Source organism: Hyperolius riggenbachi, chromosome 5 (genome assembly GCF_040937935.1).
Source record: "Hyperolius riggenbachi isolate aHypRig1 chromosome 5, aHypRig1.pri, whole genome shotgun sequence".
Classification (NCBI taxonomy): domain Eukaryota; kingdom Metazoa; phylum Chordata; class Amphibia; order Anura; family Hyperoliidae; genus Hyperolius; species Hyperolius riggenbachi.
In genome coordinates, this window is record NC_090650.1 from 368,056,125 (window position 1) to 368,078,437 (window position 22,313).

A 22,313-nucleotide genomic window follows, 5' to 3' on the forward strand; every position below is an offset into this window, starting at 1 on the left:
AAAGTACTTTGGAAGGAGGGAAGGGTTTTTCCACCACTCAATGTAAGGCACGTGACCTGGACTAAAACAGAAAGGGGAGTTGCCTAGGCTCCATGATTGCATAAGTGTTTGTTTGGAATATGGAGAATCCCACACTGTTTTCTTTCCAGGGTGGACAGGGAGAACTATTGTGATCACTTTCATTACAGCACCATCAAAGCAAAGCCATACATATAACCCACTAATAGGTCGCTGGACCTCTCGAGCAAAGTATAGTTGTAGTTTAGTTGGTTTTTTTATAATTACAGCTTCGAGCATGGAAAGCTCAATGGGTAGGTTTTTAGAATAGTTTTTTTCACTCTTAAACAAAACTAGCTAAGAAAAACTGAAGACACTAAAAGTATTTCTTCACCTCGTTCCTTACTGAGTAACCCACCAAAATGCTATAGTTATGCTGTTCACCCCTATAAACCAATATCTCTTTGTGCAACTTTAAACTCTTCAGGTATAATTATTTTCTCAGTACTGAAGATGGGTTCTTGCTGGGTTAAGGGCAATGCTAACATTCTAATGAAAGCACAGTATACATGCATTCAAAAATCACAAAATTATTACATCATTCTTTATAATAGGGATAAAGCTGAAATAATAATTAAAAAAAATGAATACGTAGTCCCCGGTTAAAGACCGTGATAGGGACTGTAGATTTGTTCTTAACTTGAATCCGTTCTTAAAGAAAACCTGAACTGAACATTAAAAGTCAAAATAAGCATACACTAGTCATACTTACCTTCCATGTAGTCTACTCCTCAGTGTCTTTCTCGTGTCCTGCGTCCTGTTTGTTCACTGTGATCAAGGGAATTTTCCGTCCTCCATTTTGAAAATGGCCATTACTCATAACAGCTTTCTGGTCAGCACAAAGTTAAACTGTAACATCGCCCACTTGAGCCATAGGGAAACATAGACATTACCGGGCACATCAGTTGTCCACTCAGCTATAACTGACAGTAACTGATATATAACTGACAACAACTGCTTTATTTCAGATCTGACAAAATATTGTCAGAACTGTCAAAGGGATTTTTGTCAGAAGAAAATGGTGAGCTTCTGAGAGGAACTGATGGCAAGGTAACTATGTAATGTTCATTTGAAGTTACCTCATGTGTTTATTTTAAATATTTTTACTCAGTACAGGTTCTCTTTAAGTCTGGACGTTTGAAACCGCTTCTTCAAACTTCCCCCACGGAAATGACATCATCGCGACGGGATCGGGCTGTTCGCATTGGCGGGTCGTTCGTAAGTTGGGCGTCTGTAAACAGGGGACTACTTGTATAATTACTGTATGTTTTACTATATGTGAACCCGCGCATTATGAAGAAAAACCCTTAAGCCACATTAAAAAAAGGTGTAAACAAAATAGATTTGTGATTTTCAACTCATATAGGTAGAAAAAAACAACGTTTTGTAAAAAATAATACCTTTTAATGGCTAACTAATAGAGTTAAATGATGCAAGCTTTCTGGGATCTAGTCCCCTTCTTCAGGCATATTTCCAGATGTAAGCTGAAGTAAAACACTGATGCAGATAAATGGTAAACACGAAGATGACAGTTGTGCTGGTTACTGTTTATCCGTTAAGTGTCAGGTGATCAGCAGGCTGGAGCCAGTGAGTTAGTGCAACCATACATGAAATCCAGCAGGTTTCTGAAGATCATGAAGCCAAATCAATCATGTTACATAAGGTGTCATGAATCCTGTTCCACAATTTAAAACTTCTGTTAATGTCTTGAACATTTTCATAAATTTGTACTCAGAAATATTTCTTGATTGACCATTTTTGAAGTTACCCTTAACCACTTGAGGACCCACCCTTTACCCCCCCTTAAGGACCAGCGCTGGTTTGATTGATCTGTGCTGGGTGGGCTCTGCAGCCCCCAGCACAGATCAGGGTGCAGGCAGGGAGATCAGATTGCCCCCCTTTTTTCCCCCCTATGGGGATGATGTGCTGGGGGGGTCTGATCTCTCCTGCCTGCTGTGGGTGGCGGGGGGGGGCACCTCAAAGCCCCCCTCCGCGGCGAAATTCCCCCTCCCTCTCCTACCTGCTGCCTCCCCTGGAGATCCGGGCTGCACAGGACGCTATCCGTCCTGTGCAGCCAGTGACAGGACGTCCCCTGTCACATGGCGGCGATCCCCGGCCGCTGATTGGCCGGGGATCGCCGATCTGCAGCGCCGTACAAATGTAAACAAAGCGGATTATTTCCGCTTGTGTTTACATCTAGCCTGCGAGCCGCCATCGGCGGCCCGCAGGCTATTCACGGAGCCCCCCGCCGTGATTTGACAGGAAGCAGCCGCTCGTACGAGCGGCTGCTTCCTGATTAATTAGGCTGCAGCTGGCGACGCAGTACTGCGTCGCTGGTCCTGCAGCTGCCACTTTGCCGACGCACGTTATGAGTGTGCGGTCGGCAAGTGGTTAAGAACAAGTACTTTTAGATCGTGCATGCTGTGTCCTGGTTCACATCTGGAAATATGCCTGAAGAAGGGGACTAGATCCCAGAAAGCTTGCATCATTTAACTCTATTAGTTAGCCATTAAAATGTATTATTTTTTACAAAACATTGTTTTTTTCTACCTATATAATTTGTCTGGCTAACACGGTACAGAAACTTTTTTGCTACTATCATCATGATTTTCAACTCAAAATTTAAACTTCTAAAAATCCAGTTAAATTATTTTCCTAATTTTATATGAAGAATCACATAGGCTCAAGTGGAAAGCCTTCCTAGAATTTGGTAAGGCTCTCAACAGTTAAAAGTCAAACTCCATTTTTATACTCCAAACAGCCTAAAGCCTCCAGTCCATATATATAAAGTCCCATAAAACTTACTTGGCGGTGCTTCCTCCAGATGATATATAACAACATATACGCTCACCAGAATGTATGGCCGACCCGCTCAGATCAGCAATACACGTTTATGGTTTTACCAGCAGTCTTCACTCTCCAGCATACAATCTTCATTCCTCATGTATAAAATACAAAAAACAGGTACACTACCATAGTGTGATACTGCTTTGAATTTATAAAATATGCCTTCTCCAAACACCAGTGCCACCAGGCAAACACCCACTTTGCACCCAAAGTGCTCTCGTGCGGTATAAGCAAGCCTCTCACCAGATCTATCAGCTGACCCGATACAGACCAGCAGCAAGCGCTTTATTTGTTTTCTCCAAACACCAGTTCTCTTTTGGTATGCAGGCTCTAAAAGGACTCAAAAAAACACTCACAAAGCGTAACTCTGTATTTATTATTACAACTTACAGTCTGTATTTATTATTACAACTTACAGTTCCAAAATGTCATATGTGCATATCAAAACAGCTCCTCGTGGTCTCCACTGCTGCTTAAGGTGGCCACACACCATACAATTTTTTAAATATCTGTTCAATTTAAGAATTGCAATCAATTTTTCTGACTGATTGTAACATTTCAAAAATGTGACCAATGTACCACACATCTGTTCAATTTTTTCCTCAATTATGATAAAACTGATTGGAAGCTCAGAGAAAATTGCTAGGGTGTGTATATTAATAAATTAACAATCCAACACACACCATACAATCTTTAGTAGAAATTGAAGAGAAATATCTGGCATTCCGGATCGATTTAAATCGAAAAAATCGGGAAATCTGATCGGATTTTTCAGTCGAATGAAAAAAAAAGCTTTTGATTTTTTTCGAGAGATACGATCGTTTTTATCGAATTACTGTAAAATCGGATCATTTTATTGTATCGTGTGTGGCCACCTTTAGGCTCCGCCAAAGCAAGCGGTAGAGACACGGTGGCCACGAGGAATTGTTTTGATATGCGCATATCAAACACATTATTATTGCTAGTGTAGTGGTTAGCAAAGTGCTTGGCTGGCCAGGCGCTTTACATTTTAAAGTAATTAAAATATCAAGACTGAAAGACATATTTAGCTAACTAGATACAATAGGAGACAAAACCCCGTCTATGAGACTATAAAGTCCAAAGTACTTGTAGGCATTGCAGCACCACAGTGGAAGGTGCCAGGAAGAAGATACTTTTAGCAGATGGGCATTGTGGACCTGTACTGGCATGTGCAGGGGCAGATCAACCAATCTCTGGTACACAGTGTTAAAGCTATGGTCCATCTGACCACAGATCTCAGAGGGTTGCAGCACCAATGTGCAATACGATTGTTACTTATTATTACCCTGGCACATGCCAGTTACTTCAGGCCTCATGTCCGTCCAGGCCACAGGCACGGCTATCCTGCACCACCACCAGCATGGCACATAGTATGTCATTTGGTCCTACTTCAATTGGCTGTACCCAAAAAATATATGAATTTTACCCCGGCACATGCCAATTACTCCAGGCCTCATGTCCACCATGGCCACAGGCACAGCTGTCCTGCACCACCAACAGCACGGCACACAGTATGTCATCTGGTCCTACTTTGATTGGCTTAACCCCCCCCCCCCCCCAAAAAAAAAAAATATATTATTACTCTGGCACATGCCAGTTACTTCTGGCCTCATGTGTGCCCTGGCCACAGGCACAGCTATCCTGCATCAATGTCAGAATCCAGTATGTCATTTAGTCCTATGTTAGGCTTTACCCCCCAAAAAATTAATATTATTACCCTGGTGCATGCCAGTTACTTCTAGCCTTATGTCTACCATGGCCACAGGTACAGCTATCCTGCACCATTACCAACACGGCCCACAGTATGCCATTTGGCCCTACTTGAGTTGGCTTTACCCCCAAAAAATGATGAATATTATTAGTTACCCTGGCATATGCCAGTTACTTCAGGCCTCGGCCTCATACAGCGGCTGAAATTAAATTAAATTGACATTTTTCTGGCCTCTGGAATGGCTGTCAAAAGATGTTTTTGGCATGTAATTGACAATTTTTTAAGGCCTCACAATACTGTGGCTGCAATTTAAAATGTTTAGGCAGATGAATGCAAATTTATTTCAGGCATCTCAGACACTGGCTGCACATATACATTTAGACAGGTACACATGGCGGCCAATCTAAAGACCTTTATCTGAAAAATCTTGAGTCTATATGTGAATTGTGGTATTTATACATGAAAAAAAAAAGCCTCTGATTAAAATACATATTTTTGGAGGAACATCTCGCTCTTGATCCCCTGCCATGCTACTACAGATGGCCTGAACAGTTCGCACATGAACAGATTCGCACAAACTTCGGTGGTTAGCGCTCGCTGTGAACCGCGACCTATATGCGAATTCGACCCACCCCCTATACTACATCATTAGGGTCAACTTTGACCCTCTACGTCACAGTCAACAGAAACAGAGTAGCCAGTATCAGGCTACACTCTTTCCTTGAACCCCTCTCCTTATAAAAGGCAGGCAGCGTCAGCCTTTTCACTCACTCATGTGGCTGCAGTAATTAGAGAAGGGAGAGAACCTGCTGTAGACATAGGGAAAGCTTAGTTAGGCTCTTGAGTTAGGCTTTTTAGCTTGCTTCTTGCTGTGTGTGTGACAGCTGCACATTTGTAATACCAATCACTGCATACCTACGTGTTCAGTGCACTTACCTACCTATGTGAGCGCACGCAGTGTTATATACCAGTCAGTCGCTGCACCTGTTCACGGTACCTGTGTGTGTGACAGCTGCACATTTGTAATACCGATCACTGCATACCTACCTGTTCAGTGCACCTACCTACCTATGTGAGCGCACGCAGTGCTATATACCAGTCACTCGCTGCACCTGTTCACGGTACTTGTGTGTGTGACAGCTGCACATTTGTAATACCAATCACTGCATACCCACCTGTTCAGTGCACCTACCTACCTACGTGAGCGCACGCAGTGTTATATACCAGTCACTCGCTGCACCTGTTCACGGTACCTGTGTGTGTGACAGCTGCACATTTGTAATACCAATCACTGCATACCTACCTGTTCAGTGCACCTGCCTACGTGAGCGCACGCAGTGTTATATACCACCAGTCACTGCACCTGTTCCCGGGACCTGTGTGTGTGACAGCTGCACATTTGTAATACCAATCACTGCATACCTACCTGTTCAGTGCACCGACCTTAGTGACCGCAAGCAGTGTTATATTATATACCAGTCACGGCACCAGTTCACGGTCCCTGTGTGTGGGACAGCTGCACATTTGTAATACTAGTCATTGCATAATTGTTCACAGTACCTGTGTGACCGCACGCTGTTCAATATACCAGTCTGTGCATACCTGTTACCTGCACCTGTGTGACAGCTGCACATTGTATTGTAATACCAGTCACTGCATACCTACCTGTTCAGTGCACCTACCTACTCGAGCGCAAGCAGGGTTATATACCACCAGTCACTGCACCTGTTCACGGTACCTGTGTGTGTGTGACAGCTGCACATTTGTAATACCAATCACTGCATACCTACCTGTTCAGTGCACCTACCTACCTATGTGAGCGCACGCAGTGTTATGTACCAGTCACTCGCTGCACCCGTTCATGGTACCTGTGTGTGTGACAGCTGCACATGTGTAATACCAATCACTGCATACCTACCTGTTCAGTGCACTGACCTACCTACGTGAGCGCACGCAGTGTTATATACCAGTCAGTCACTGCACCTGTTCACGGTACCTGTGTGTGGGACAGCTGCACATTTGTAATACTAGTCATTGCATAATTGTTCACAGTACCTGTGTGACCGCACACTGTTTAATATACCAGTCCGTGCATACCTGTTAACTGCACCTGTGTGACAGCTGCACATTGTATTGTAACACCAGTCACTGCATACCTACCTGTTCAGTGCACCTACCTACGTGAGTGCACGCAGTGTTACCACCAGTCACTGCACCTGTTCACGGTACCTGTGTGTGTGTGTGTGTGTGTGTGTGTGACAGCTGCACATTTGTAATACCAATCACTGTATACCTACCTGTTCAGTGCACCTACCTACGTGAGCGCACGCAGTGTTATATACCACCAGTCACTGCACCTGTTCACGGTACCTGTTTGTGTGTGACATCTGCACATTTGTAATACCAATCACTGCATACCTGTTCAGTGCACCTACCTATGTGACTGGAAAAAAATACATATATCCAGGCACATCGCCTCTAGTTAGGACATTAAATAAATTATTAAGGAAAGGCAGGTGCTGAAGGGGGTGTGGCTAGAAAACAGCAAAAATCTATTAACCCTTCGCACTCTTGCATGCAAATGTTCAAACAAATGCATTCACAGATTCACTCATCCAGGCACAACTGTTATCCCTACAGCTAAGTTAAAAGCCGGGGTTTTAGTTCACAGAAGAATGCATTCGTATGCTTAGTCACCTATACTGCGCAGAAGTACCCAGGTAAACATAGGTGTCCTAACTCTGGCCCTGTAACATGCATAGTGCAAACATGCAAACACATTCATTGCATCAAACCTATCAATGGATTAGGAGCACACATACTGACGTCCTCTCCTGGGACAGACAGTGCATCTTACCAATCGCACAAGGGAGCTAACGTTATGTGTCCATGTGCACCATGCACATACACCAGCATAAGCTGTGTGCATGCTGACAAACACATACAGGGGAAGGAGGGAGTGCACTGAATTAGACCCTAGCCACAGGGGTCAGTAACAAGAAAAAAATACATATATCCAGGCACATCGCCTCTAGTTAGGACATTAAATAAATTATTAAGGAAAGGCAGGTGCTGAAGGGGGTGTGGCTAGAAAGCACCTGCCATTCCTTAATAATTTATTTAATGTCCTAACTAAAGCTTATGCTGGTGTATGTGCATGGTGCACATGGACACATAACGTTAGCTCCCTTGTGCGATTGGTAAGATGCACTGTCTGTCCCAGGAGAGGACGTCAGGATGTGTGCACCTAATCTATTGATAGGTTTGATGCAATTAATGTGTTTGCATGTTTGCACTATGCATGTTACAGGGCCAGAGTTAGGACACCTATGTTTACCTGTGTACTTCTGCGCAGTATAGGTGTCTAAGCATAAGAATGCATTCTTCTGTGAACTAAAACCCCGGCTTTTAACTTAGCTGTAGGGATAACAGTTGTGCCTGGATGAGTGAATCTGTGAATGCATTTGTTTGAACATTTGCATGCAAGAGTGCGAAGGATTAATAGATTTTTGCTGTTTTCTAGCCACAACCCCTTCAGCACCTCCCTTTCCTTAATAATTTATTTAATGTCCTAACTAGAGGCGATGTGCCTGGATATATGTATTTTTTTCTTGTTACTGACCCCTGTGGCTAGGGTCTAATTCAGTCAGTGCACTCCCTCCTTCCCCTGTATGTGTTTGTCAGCATGCACACAGCTTATGCTGGTGTATGCGCATGGTGCACATGGACACATAACGTTAGCTCCTTTGTGCGATTGGTAAGATGCACTGTCTTTCCCAAAAGAGGAAGTTAGGATGTGTGCTTCTAATCCATTGATAGGTTTGATGCAATGAATGTGTTTGAATGTTTGCACTATGCATGTTACAGTGCCAGAGTTAGGACACCTATGTTTACCTGGGTACTTCTGTGCAGTATAGGTGACTAAGCATAAGAATGCATTCTTCTGTGAACTAAAACCCCGGCTTTTAACTTAGCTGTGGGGATAACAGTTGTGCCTGGATGAGTGAATCTGTGGATGCATTTGTTTGAACATTTACATGCAAGAGTGCAAAGGGTTAGTAGATTTTTACCTATGTGACCACACGCAGTGTTATATACCAGTCACTGCACCTGTTCATGGACATGGTACCTGTGTGTGTGACAGCTGCAAATTTGTAATACTAGTCACTGCATAATTGTTCACAGTACCTGTGTGACAGTGCACTGTTTAATATACTAGTCTGTGCATACCTGTTAACTGCACCTGTGTGACAGCTGCACATTGTATTGTAATAGCAATCCCTGCATACCTACCTGTTCAGTGCACCTACCTACGTGACCTCAAGCAGTGTTATATTATATACCAGTCACTGCACCTGTTCACGGTACCTGTGTGTGGGACAGCTGCACATTTGTAATACTAGTCATTGCATAATTGTTCACAGTACCTGTGTGACCGCACGCTGTTTAATATACCAGTCCGTGCATACCTGTTAACTGCACCTGTGTGACAGCTGCACATTGTATTGTAATACCAGTCACTGCATACCTACCTGTTCAGTGCACCTACCTACGTGAGCGCACGCAGTGTTACCACCAGTCACTGCACCTGTTCACGGTACCTGTGTGTGTGTGTGTGTGTATGTGTGTGTGTGTGTGTGTGTGCGTGTGTGTGTGACAGCTGCACATTTGTAATACCAATCACTGTATACCTACCTGTTCAGTGCACCTACCTACGTGAGCGCACGCAGTGTTATATACCACCAGTCACTGCACCTATTCACGGTACCTGTTTGTGTGTGACAGCTGCACATTTGTAATACCAATCACTGCATACCTACCTGTTCAGTGCACCTACCTACGTGACTGCAAGCAGTGTTATATTATATAACACTCACTGCACCTGTTCACGGTACCTGTGTGTGTGACATCTGCACATTTATAATACCAATCACTGCATACCTGTTCAGTGCACCTACCTATGTGACCGGAAAAAAATACATATATCCAGGCACATTGCCTCTAGTTAGGACATTAAATAAATTATTAAGGAAAGGCAGGTGCTGAAGGGGGTGTGGCTAGAAAACAGCAAAAATCTATTAAACCTTTGCACTCTTGCATGCAAATGTTCAAACAAATGCATTCACAGATTCACTCATCCAGGCACAACTGTTATCCCTACAGCTAAGTTCAAAGCCGGGGTTTTAGTTCACAGAAGAATGCATTCTTATGCTTAGTCACCTATACTGCACAGAAGTACCCAGGTATGTAGGTATGTATGGTGCACATGGATACATTACGTTAGCTCCCTTGTGCGATTGGTAAGATGCACTGTCTGTCCCAGGAGAGGATGTCAGGATGTGTGCACCTAATCTATTGATAGGTTTGATGCAATGAATGTGTTTGCATGTTTGCACTATGCATGTTACAGGGCCAGAGTTAGGACACCTATGTTTACCTGGGTACTTCTGCGCAGTATAGGTGACTATGCATTCTTCTGTGAACTAAAACCCCGGCTTTTAACTTAGCTGTAGGGATAACAGTTGTGCCTGGATGAGTGAATCTGTGAATGCATTTGTTTGAACATTTGCATGCAAGAGTGCGAAGGGTTAATAGATTTTTGCTGTTTTCTAGCCACAACCCCTTCAGCACCTCCCTTTCCTTAATAATTTATTTAATGTCTAAACTAGAGGTGATGTGCCTGGATATATGTATTTTTTTCTTGTTACTGACCCCTGTGGCTAGGGTCTAATTCAGTGCAATCCCGCCTTCCCCTGTATGTGTTTGTCAGCATGCACACAGCTTATGCTGGTGTATGTGCATGGTGCACATGGATACATTATGTTAGCTCCCTTGTGCGATTGGTAAGATGCACTATCTGTCCCAGGAGAGGACGTCAGGATGTGTGCTCCTAATCCACTGATAGGTTTGATGCAATGAATGTGTTTGCATGTTTGCACTATGCATGTTACAGGGCCAGAGTTAGGACACCTATGTTTACCTGGGTACTTCTGCGCAGTATAGGTGACTAAGCATAAGAATGCATTCTTCTGTGAACTAAAACCCCGGCTTTTAACTTAGCTGTAGGGATAACAGTTGTGCCTGGATGAGTGAATCTGTGAATGCATTTGTTTGAACATTTGCATGCAAGAGTGCGAAGGGTTAATAGATTTTTGCTGTTTTCTAGCCACACCCCCTTCAGCACCTGCCTTTCCTTAATAATTTATTTAATGTCCTAACTAGAGGCGATGTGCCTGGATATATGTATTTTTTTCTTGTTACTGACCCCTGTGGCTAGGGTCTTATTCAGTCAGTGCACTCCCTCCTTCCCCTGTATGTGTTTGTCAGCATGCACACAGCTTATGCTGGTGTATGCGCATGGTGCACATGGACACATAACGTTAGCTCCCTTGTGCGATTGGTTAGATGCACTGTCTTTCCCAAAAGAGGAAGTTAGGATGTGTGCTTCTAATCCATTGATAGGTTTGATGCAATGAATGTGTTTGAATGTTTGCACTATGCATGTTACAGTGCCAGAGTTAGGACACCTATGTTTACCTGGGTACTTCTGTGCAGTATAGGTGACTAAGCATAAGAATGCATTCTTCTGTGAACTAAAACCCCGGCTTTTAACTTAGCTGTGGGGATAACAGTTGTGCCTGGATGAGTGAATCTGTGGATGCATTTGTTTGAACATTTACATGCAAGAGTGCAAAGGGTTAGTAGATTTTTACCTATGTGACCACACGCAGTGTTATATACCAGTCACTGCACCTGTTCATGGACATGGTACCTGTGTGTGTGACACCTGCAAATTTGTAATACTAGTCACTGCATAATTGTTCACAGTACCTGTGTGACAGTGCACTGTTTAATATACTAGTCTGTGCATACCTGTTAACTGCACCTGTGTGACAGCTGCACATTGTATTGTAATAGCAATCCCTGCATACCTACCTGTTCAGTGCACCTACCTACGTGACCTCAAGCAGTGTTATATTATATACCAGTCACTGCACCTGTTCACGGTACCTGTGTGTGGGACAGCAGCACATTTGTCATACTAGTCATTGCATAATTGTTCACAGTACCTGTGTGACCGCACGCTGTTTAATATACCAGTCCGTGCATACCTGTTAACTGCACCTGTGTGACAGCTGCACATTTGTAATACCAATCACTGTATACCTACCTGTTCAGTGCACCTACCTACGTGAGCGCACGCAGTGTTATATACCACCAGTCACTGCACCTATTCACGGTACCTGTTTGTGTGTGACAGCTGCACATTTGTAATACCAATCACTGCATACCTACCTGTTCAGTGCACCTACCTACCTGAGAGCATGCAGTGTTACATACCATCAGTCACTGCACCTGTTCACGGTACCTGTGTGTGTGTGAGACAGCTGCACATTTGTAATACCAAACACTGCATACCTACCTGTTCAGTGCACCTACCTACGTGACTGCAAGCAGTGTTATATTATATAACACTCACTGCACCTGTTCACGGTACCTGTGTGTGTGACATCTGCACATTTATAATACCAATCACTGCATACCTGTTCAGTGCACCTACCTATGTGACCGGAAAAAAATACATATATCCAGGCACATCGCCTCTAGTTAGGACATTAAATAAATTATTAAGGAAAGGCAGGTGCTGAAGGGGGTGTGGCTAGAAAACAGCAAAAATCTATTAACCCTTTGCTCTCTTGCATGTAAATGTTCAAACAAATGCATTCACAGATTCACTCATCCAGGCACAACTGTTATCCCTACAGCTAAGTTCAAAGCCGGGGTTTTAGTTCACAGAAGAATGCATTCTTATGCTTAGTCACCTATACTGTGCAGAAGTACCCAGGTATGTAGGTATGTATGGTGCACATGGATACATTACGTTAGCTCCCTTGTGCGATTGGTAAGATGCACTGTCTGTCCCAGGAGAGGATGTCAGGATGTGTGCACCTAATCTATTGATAGGTTTGATGCAATGAATGTGTTTGCATGTTTGCACTATGCATGTTACAGGGCCAGAGTTAGGACACCTATGTTTACCTGGGTACTTCTGCGCAGTATAGGTGACTATGCATTCTTCTGTGAACTAAAACCCCGGCTTTTAACTTAGCTGTAGGGATAACAGTTGTGCCTGGATGAGTGAATCTGTGAATGCATTTGTTTGAACATTTGCATGCAAGAGTGCGAAGGGTTAATAGATTTTTGTTGTTTTCTAGCCACAACCCCTTCAGCACCTCCCTTTCCTTAATAATTTATTTAATGTCTTAACTAGAGGTGATGTGCCTGGATATATGTATTTTTTTCTTGTTACTGACCCCTGTGGCTAGGGTCTAATTCAGTGCAATCCCGCCTTCCCCTGTATGTGTTTGTCAGCATGCACACAGCTTATGCTGGTGTATGTGCATGGTGCACATGGATACATTATGTTAGCTCCCTTGTGCGATTGGTAAGATGCACTATCTGTCCCAGGAGAGGACGTCAGGATGTGTGCTCCTAATCCACTGATAGGTTTGATGCAATGAATGTGTTTGCATGTTTGCACTATGCATGTTACAGGGCCAGAGTTAGGACACCTATGTTTACCTGGGTACTTCTGCGCAGTATAGGTGACTAAGCATAAGAATGCATTCTTCTGTGAACTAAAACCCCGGCTTTTAACTTAGCTGTAGGGATAACAGTTGTGCCTGGATGAGTGAATCTGTGAATGCATTTGTTTGAACATTTGCATGCAAGAGTGCGAAGGGTTAATAGATTTTTGCTGTTTTCTAGCCACACCCCCTTCAGCACCTGCCTTTCCTTAATAATTTATTTAATGTCCTAACTAGAGGCGATGTGCCTGGATATATGTATTTTTTTCTTGTTACTGACCCCTGTGGCTAGGGTCTTATTCAGTCAGTGCACTCCCTCCTTCCCCTGTATGTGTTTGTCAGCATGCACACAGCTTATGCTGGTGTATGCGCATGGTGCACATGGACACATAACGTTAGCTCCCTTGTGCGATTGGTAAGATGCACTGTCTTTCCCAAAAGAGGAAGTTAGGATGTGTGCTTCTAATCCATTGATAGGTTTGATGCAATGAATGTGTTTGAATGTTTGCACTATGCATGTTACAGTGCCAGAGTTAGGACACCTATGTTTACCTGGGTACTTCTGTGCAGTATAGGTGACTAAGCATAAGAATGCATTCTTCTGTGAACTAAAACCCCGGCTTTTAACTTAGCTGTGGGGATAACAGTTGTGCCTGGATGAGTGAATCTGTGGATGCATTTGTTTGAACATTTACATGCAAGAGTGCAAAGGGTTAGTAGATTTTTACCTATGTGACCACACGCAGTGTTATATACCAGTCACTGCACCTGTTCATGGACATGGTACCTGTGTGTGTGACAGCTGCAAATTTGTAATACTAGTCACTGCATAATTGTTCACAGTACCTGTGTGACAGTGCACTGTTTAATATACTAGTCTGTGCATACCTGTTAACTGCACCTGTGTGACAGCTGCACATTGTATTGTAATAGCAATCCCTGCATACCTACCTGTTCAGTGCACCTACCTACGTGACCTCAAGCAGTGTTATATTATATACCAGTCACTGCACCTGTTCACGGTACCTGTGTGTGGGACAGCAGCACATTTGTCATACTAGTCATTGCATAATTGTTCACAGTACCTGTGTGACCGCACGCTGTTTAATATACCAGTCCGTGCATACCTGTTAACTGCACCTGTGTGACAGCTGCACATTGTATTGTAATACCAGTCACTGCATACCTACCTGTTCAGTGCACCTACCTACGTGAGCGCACGCAGTGTTACCACCAGTCACTGCACCTGTTCACGGTACCTGTGTGTGTGTGTGTGTGTGTGTGTGTGTGTGTGTGTGTGTGTGTGTGTGTGACAGCTGCACATTTGTAATACCAATCACTGTATACCTACCTGTTCAGTGCACCTACCTACGTGAGCGCACGCAGTGTTATATACCACCAGTCACTGCACCTATTCACGGTACCTGTTCGTGTGTGACAGCTGCACATTTGTAATACCAATCACTGCATACCTACCTGTTCAGTGCACCTACCTACCTGAGAGCATGCAGTGTTACATACCATCAGTCACTGCACCTGTTCACGGTACCTGTGTGTGTGTGAGACAGCTGCACATTTGTAATACCAAACACTGCATACCTACCTGTTCAGTGCACCTACCTACGTGACTGCAAGCAGTGTTATATTATATAACACTCACTGCACCTGTTCACGGTACCTGTGTGTGTGACATCTGCACATTTATAATACCAATCACTGCATACCTGTTCAGTGCACCTACCTATGTGACCGGAAAAAAATACATATATCCAGGCACATCGCCTCTAGTTAGGACATTAAATAAATTATTAAGGAAAGGCAGGTGCTGAAGGGGGTGTGGCTAGAAAACAGCAAAAATCTATTAACCCTTTGCACTCTTGCATGTAAATGTTCAAACAAATGCATTCACAGATTCACTCATCCAGGCACAACTGTTATCCCTACAGCTAAGTTCAAAGCCGTGGTTTTAGTTCACAGAAGAATGCATTCTTATGCTTAGTCACCTATACTGCGCAGAAGTACCCAGGTATGTAGGTATGTATGGTGCACATGGATACATTACGTTAGCTCCCTTGTGCGATTGGTAAGATGCACTGTCTGTCCCAGGAGAGGATGTCAGGATGTGTGCACCTAATCTATTGATAGGTTTGATGCAATGAATGTGTTTGCATGTTTGCACTATGCATGTTACAGGGCCAGAGTTAGGACACCTATGTTTACCTGGGTACTTCTGCGCAGTATAGGTGACTATGCATTCTTCTGTGAACTAAAACCCCGGCTTTTAACTTAGCTGTAGGGATAACAGTTGTGCCTGGATGAGTGAATCTGTGAATGCATTTGTTTGAACATTTGCATGCAAGAGTGCGAAGGGTTAATAGATTTTTGTTGTTTTCTAGCCACAACCCCTTCAGCACCTCCCTTTCCTTAATAATTTATTTAATGTCTTAACTAGAGGTGATGTGCCTGGATATATGTATTTTTTTCTTGTTACTGACCCCTGTGGCTAGGGTCTAATTCAGTGCAATCCCGCCTTCCCCTGTATGTGTTTGTCAGCATGCACACAGCTTATGCTGGTGTATGTGCATGGTGCACATGGATACATTATGTTAGCTCCCTTGTGCGATTGGTAAGATGCACTATCTGTCCCAGCAGAGGACGTCAGGATGTGTGCTCCTAATCCACTGATAGGTTTGATGCAATGAATGTGTTTGCATGTTTGCACTATGCATGTTACAGGGCCAGAGTTAGGACACCTATGTTTACCTGGGTACTTCTGCGCAGTATAGGTGACTAAGCATAAGAATGCATTCTTCTGTGAACTAAAACCCCGGCTTTTAACTTAGCTGTAGGGATAACAGTTGTGCCTGGATGAGTGAATCTGTGAATGCATTTGTTTGAACATTTGCATGCAAGAGTGCGAAGGGTTAATAGATTTTTGCTGTTTTCTAGCCACACCCCCTTCAGCACCTGCCTTTCCTTAATAATTTATTTAATGTCCTAACTAGAGGCCTGGATATATGTATTTTTTTCTTGTAACTGACTCCTGTGGCTAGGGTCTTATTCAGTGCACTCCCTCCTTCCCCTGTATGTGTTTGTCAGCATGCACACAGCTTATGCTGGTGTATGTGCATGGTGCACATGAACACATAACGTTAGCTCCCTTGTGCGATTGGTAAGATGCACTGTCTGTCCCAGGAGAGGACGTTAGGATGTGTGCTCCTAATCCATTGATAGGTTTGATGCAATGAATGTGTTTGCATGTTTGCACTATGCATGTTACAGGGCCAGAGTTAGGACACCTATGTTTACCTGGGTACTTCTGTGCAGTATAGGTGACTAAGCATAAGAATGCATTCTTCTGTGAACTAAAACCCCGGCTTTTAACTTAGCTGTAGGGATAACAGTTGTGCCTGGATGAGTGAATCTGTGAATGCATTTGTTTGAACATTTACATGCAAGAGTGCGAAGGGTTAGTAGATTTTTACCTATGTGACCGCACGCAGTGTTATATACCAGTCACTGCACCTGTTCATGGTACCTGTGTGTGTGACAGCTGCAAATTTGTAATACTAGTCACTGCATAATTGTTTACAGTACCTGTGTGACAGTGCACTGTTTAATATACTAGTCTGTGCATACCTGTTAACTGCACCTGTGTGACAGCTGCACATTGTATTGTAATACCAGTCACTGCATACCTTTCTCTGCACCTGTGTGACTGCACATTGTATTAGTCTAGTCAGTGCATACCTTTCACTTCATCCCCCTGATATGGACAAAACAACAGGCAGAGGCAGGCCACCCGGCAGGTCTGTTTGAGGTCATGCTGACATGATTTTGTGCAGCCCTGGACCAAAGTATATTGCTCAGAAGAAGGCACGTCCCATTAACTCCCAAGATTGTCAGGACGTGGTTGACTATTGAACACAGAACACCTTATCTTCCGCAGCCACCAGTACTACTACAAGCACCACATCTGCTGCATTTGACACTTCGCAGGAGTTATTTGGTGGGGAATTCACTGATTCACAACCATTATTGTTACAACAAGATGAAGGCGTTAAGCAAGTTACACCACCTCTTATGTCTGAGTTACGCGACACTATGGACGTAAAGTGTGAGGATGATGAAGTACCTGCTGTTGGTGCAGTTTATGAGGTGTCTGATGCAAGCGAAGCTGGGGAGAATGATGATGATGATTATGATGATATGGATCTCACGTAGGTTCCCAATAGAGGAGATAAACAGGGGGACAGTTCAGAGGGGGAGTCAGAGAGGAGTAGGAGGAGACGAGTTCCTGAAAGCAGCAGGGGAAGCTCATAGTCAGAAACAGCTGGTGGCCGTGTCCGGCGTCATGTATCCCACCTATGGACAGCCAGCCAACATGCCCTTCAACGTCAGTTGCTGACGTCAACATAGTGCCCACACCCCTGGGCTCAGCGGTGTGGAAATTTTTGTGTGTGTCTGCCTCAGATCACAGCAATGCCATCTGTTTCCTCTGCCACCAAAAATTGAGCTGTGGAAAGGCCAACACCTGCGTAGGGACAACTGCCTTACGAAGACACATGGAGAAAAGGCACAAACTGCAATGGCAAGACCACCTGAGGAAAAGCAGCACACAAAAGCAAAGCCACCCAACTTCTCCTCTTCCTCCTTCAGGTGCATCATCTTCAGCCTCTTTCTCCCTTGCACCTTCACAATCACAGCCACCCTTCTCCACTCCGCCTCTCACCTTGAGCGGTTCCTGCTTCTCTGCCCACAGCAGCAGCCAGTTGTCCGTGAGGGAAATCTTTGAGCGGAAGAAGCCAATCTCTGCCAGTCACCCCCTTGCCCAGCGTCTGACAGCTGGCTTGGCGGAACTGTTAGCTCGCCAGCTGTTACCATACCAGCTGGTGGACTCTGAGACCTTCCAAAAATTTGTGGCCATTGGGATACCGCAGTGGAAGATACCAGGCCGCAATTATTTCTCCAAAAAGGCGATACCCAAACTGTATCATGAAGTTGAAAGGCAAGTGGTGTCATCTTTGGCACACAGCATTGGGTCAAGGGTCCATCTGACCACGGATGCCTGGTCTGCCAAGCATGGTCACGGCAGGTACATTACTTACACAGCCCATTGGGTCAACCTGGTGACCGCTGGCAAGCATGGAGTACGTGGCTGTGCAGCGAACCTAGTTGTGACACCTCCACGACTTGCAGGCAGGCCTGCTGCCACCTCCTCTCCTTCTCCTCCTACTCCTCCTGCTACATCCTCTTCGCTGTCATCCTCCTCCTTGGCTGAGTGGCAGTTCAACTGGTGCTGTGATTTCCTCTCCAGCTGCACAGCTCCAGCTCCCCAGGGCCTATGCTGCATGCCAGGTACGACAGTGTCATGCCATCTTAGACATGTCTTGCCTCAAAGCAGAAAGTCACACTGGAGCAGCTCTCCTGGCTGCTCTTAACAAACAGGTGGATCAGTGGCTGACCCCGCACCAACTGGAGATCGGCAACATGGTGTGTGACAACGGCAGCAATCTCATTTCGGCTTTGAATTGACACGTACCCTGCATGGCATATGTGCTGAATATAATAATTCAGAGATTTGTGTGTAAGTACCCAGGCTTACAGGACGTCCTTAAGCAGTCCAAGAAGGTGTATGGGCATTTCAGGCGATCTTACACGGCCATGGCACGCTTTGCCGATATTCAGCGGAGAAACAATTTGCCGTTGAGATGCTTGATTTGCGATAGCCAGACTCGCTGGAATTCAACGCTCCTGATGTTCAATCGCCTGCTACAACAGGAGAAAGCCGTCAAACAGTATCTCTACAACTACAGTAGAAGGACATGCTCTGGGTAGATGGGGATGTTCTGGCCAAAGTACTGGACACTCATGCGAAATGCCTGCAGGTTCATGTGGCCGTTTGAGGAGGTGACAAACCTCGTAAGTCGCAGTGAAGGTGCCATCAGCGACTTGATCCCATATGCTTTCTTCCTGGAATGTGCCGTGCGTAGAGTGGTGGATCAAGCTGTGGAGGAGCATGGACAGGAACAGGAGGAAGAGTTGTGGGATCAATTCTCATCAGAACCAGATGTTTCCTCAACACCTGCGGCAGCGCAGAGGGGGGAGGAGGAAGAGTCAAGTGGGGAAGAGGAGTCAAATAAGGAAGGTATTTTTTTGGGAGGAGAAGGAGGAGGAGGAAGAACAACCACAGCAGGTGTAGCAGGGGGCTTGTGCAGCTCAACTTTCCCGTGGTATTGTTTGTGGCTGGGGGGAGGAGGAGAACTTACCTGACATCACTGAGGAAGAGCAAGAGGAGATGGATAGTACGCCTGCATCCAAATTTGTGCAGATGACTTTTTTCATGCTGTCCAGCCTGTTGAGGGAACTCCCTATAAAAAAAACTCAAGGGGAATGAGCTGTACTGGGTGGCCATGCTACTAGACCCTCGGTATAAGTACAAAGTGGTGTAGATGTTTCCAAATCCCCAGGAGGCAGAAAGGATGCAGCACTTGCAGAACAAGCTGGCAACTATGATTTACAGTGCATTTAAGGGTGATGTCACAGCACAAGGGAATAAAGGTACCACTGCCAGTAATCCTTCTCCCATGTCCAAGCAGGCAAGGACAAGACACTCTAGCGATCTCATGGTGATGTCGGACATGTGGACATTCTTTAGTCCAATGTCTAGCCTTAGCCCTTCCGGATCCACCCTCCACCAACGCCTCGACCGGCAGGTAGCCGACTACCTAGCCTTAAGTGTGGATGTAGACACTGTGAGCAGCAATGAACCCCTGGACTACTGGGTGCGCAGGCTTGACCTGTAGCCAGAGCTGTCACAATTTGCCATCCAACTTCTGTCTTGCCCTGCATCAAGCGTCCTGTCAGAAAGGACCTTCAGTGCACAAAAGTGTTCAGTACCTCACCTTTATCAAAATGATTGAGGCATGGATCCCGAAGGGCTACTGCCCACCCGAAGACTAAGTCAGTCCCCACACACAGCATCTCTGCCTGCACGCCGTGTGACTGCCTGCCCCAAGACTAAGTCGCTCCCCACAAAGCGTCTCTGCCTGCAGGCTGCTTGACTGCCTTCTCTGCCACCACCAACAGGGTCCAGGACTCCAGGCGGATTCCTGAATTTTTAAGGCCGCTGCTAACAGCGGCCGCTATGATCATTTTTCTGGTGCGTGTACATGCCTGCCTAATTTTTATGGCTGCACTGCAGCTGCAACAACAAAACAAAAGGCATGTACATGTGTCAATTCCCCTTCGTGATCTTTACCTTGCTGCGATGAAGGGGCTTGCATATCACAATGAAGCAATGACCGGCTAAATGAGTGTGTTGTGGTTGGGTGGCACACCTGACCCAAGAAGATAGATAATAAGGTCGTTGCTTCATTTTGGACAGACCAAATTTGATCAGCTGGACAGTCACTGTTGTTCTGTCATTGAGCTACCTCAGCCCAGCGACCATATCGGCTTGAAAACTGCTATCGCCTGCACTCTTGCCATGGGGCGCACCGATCCAGCATGGCCGTCACTACACAAACAGCTGTTTGTGGTGCGTTACACAGTGAGTTTTGTCTGTCAGTGTAAAGCAGTGCACTAATTACACTTCTTGATTGATGTTTACACATGCAAGATGTTTTAAAGCACTTTAGGCCTCCAATTTAGCATGCAATGTGATGTCTTCCCTTAAAACGCTGCTGTGCTTCAAATTCAGATTTTTCCCCGGGACTTTTGGCATATATCCCACTCCGCCATGCAAAAACTCAGGTGTTAGACCCTTTGAAACATCTTTTCCATCACTTTTGTGGCAGGCATAAATGTTTGTAGTTTTCAAAGTTTGCCTCCCCATTGAAGTCTATTGCGGTTCGTGAAAATTTGCACGAACCAAACTTTTGTGGAAGTTTGCGTTCGAGGTTCGCATACCAAAAATCGGAGGTTCAGGCCATCTCTACATGCTACCTACTGTCCAGGTTTTTGTACGCCTCTTTTAAATAAATTCTGGCTGCAGAGATGCCCTTAAAGGAGTCATCAGGGCAAATATAGTAAAATGAGTGGTACTTACCGGGGGCTTCCTCCAGCCCCTAGCTTCCAGGACCTCCCTCGCAGCAGCTCTGCCCGCAGCCGTTCGCCGGAGCTCTGAGCCGGTCACCGGCGATGACGTCAGAGTGACCTGTGCCTGCGCAGTCCGCTCCAGCTTTGTTTTATAGCTTACAGAAAACCTGTAACAAAAAAGAACCCTTCTGGGGTATACTTACCTCGGGAGGGGGAAGCCTCTGGATCCTAACGAGGCCACCCCGTCCTCCTCTGTCCCGGCAATCCAGTGCTGCGATCCCCCCAAACTGCAGCGAGGTAAATATTTGCCTACCGCGATCCAGCCCAGGCGCAGTAGCGGCTCTTCGCTCAGGCTAAGGCGGAAATAGCCGAGCCCGATCGTATCCGCTCTACTGTGCAGGTGTGAGTCCTTTGCGCCTGTGCAGTAGAGCGGATCGATCGGGCTCGACTATTTCCATATTAGCCAGAATGAAGAGCCACTACTGCATCTGCGCTGGATCGGGTTAGGTAAATATTGCTGCGCCTGCGCACTTGCTTGTCAAGATTTGTCGAGGAAGTTTTGGGGGAGCCAGCGCAGGATTCCCCAGGCTATAGAGGATGGGGAAGCCCCATTGGGACCCTGAAGCTTCCCCCTCCCGAGGTAAGTATCTCCCAGAGAGAGATTTTTTTTTTGTTACAGTGTCTCTTTAAGGGATGTTCTGTATGTTGTACTTAGATAATTGTTCCATGCAAACTGTAAACTGATTAAGGAACTTTCCATATTACTCTTTGTTTAACTAGCTAGGTGCAGTGACAGGTGGTTCCTGCAGCAGTTTTTGGCATGGCCAGTGTGCAGGTGTACTCTGCACTTTAGGTAGTGCTATGCAACAGTTCATGTCTCTCACTGTGCAAACACACTACTTTATGCATTTTAGGTTTCGTGCAATCCACACAGTTTTACATATATTTGCATAAATGTCTGGATGTATGCATAAGCCGGAGATCCATTTAATATTGCTGGCATTATATAGGAGAGAACAGAGGCGCCAAAAGGATAAAAGGGGTTTTAA

General features: G+C 45.1%; 1 long non-coding RNA gene across 2 annotated transcripts in view; it reads left to right on the forward strand.

The window, feature by feature from the left end:
* Positions 1-1,006: 1,006 nt before the first annotated feature.
* The window catches only part of LOC137517794 (uncharacterized), a 30,591-nt gene continuing 9,284 nt past the window's right edge, over positions 1,007-22,313 (forward strand). The window contains exon 1 of one of the 2 annotated variants that reach the window (XR_011020670.1): positions 1,007-1,107. This is a non-coding gene — a long non-coding RNA (uncharacterized lncRNA). Of the gene's footprint in view, positions 1,108-1,179; positions 1,276-22,313 lie in introns of those variants that run through there. The other variant, XR_011020671.1, reaches the window with a different exon arrangement.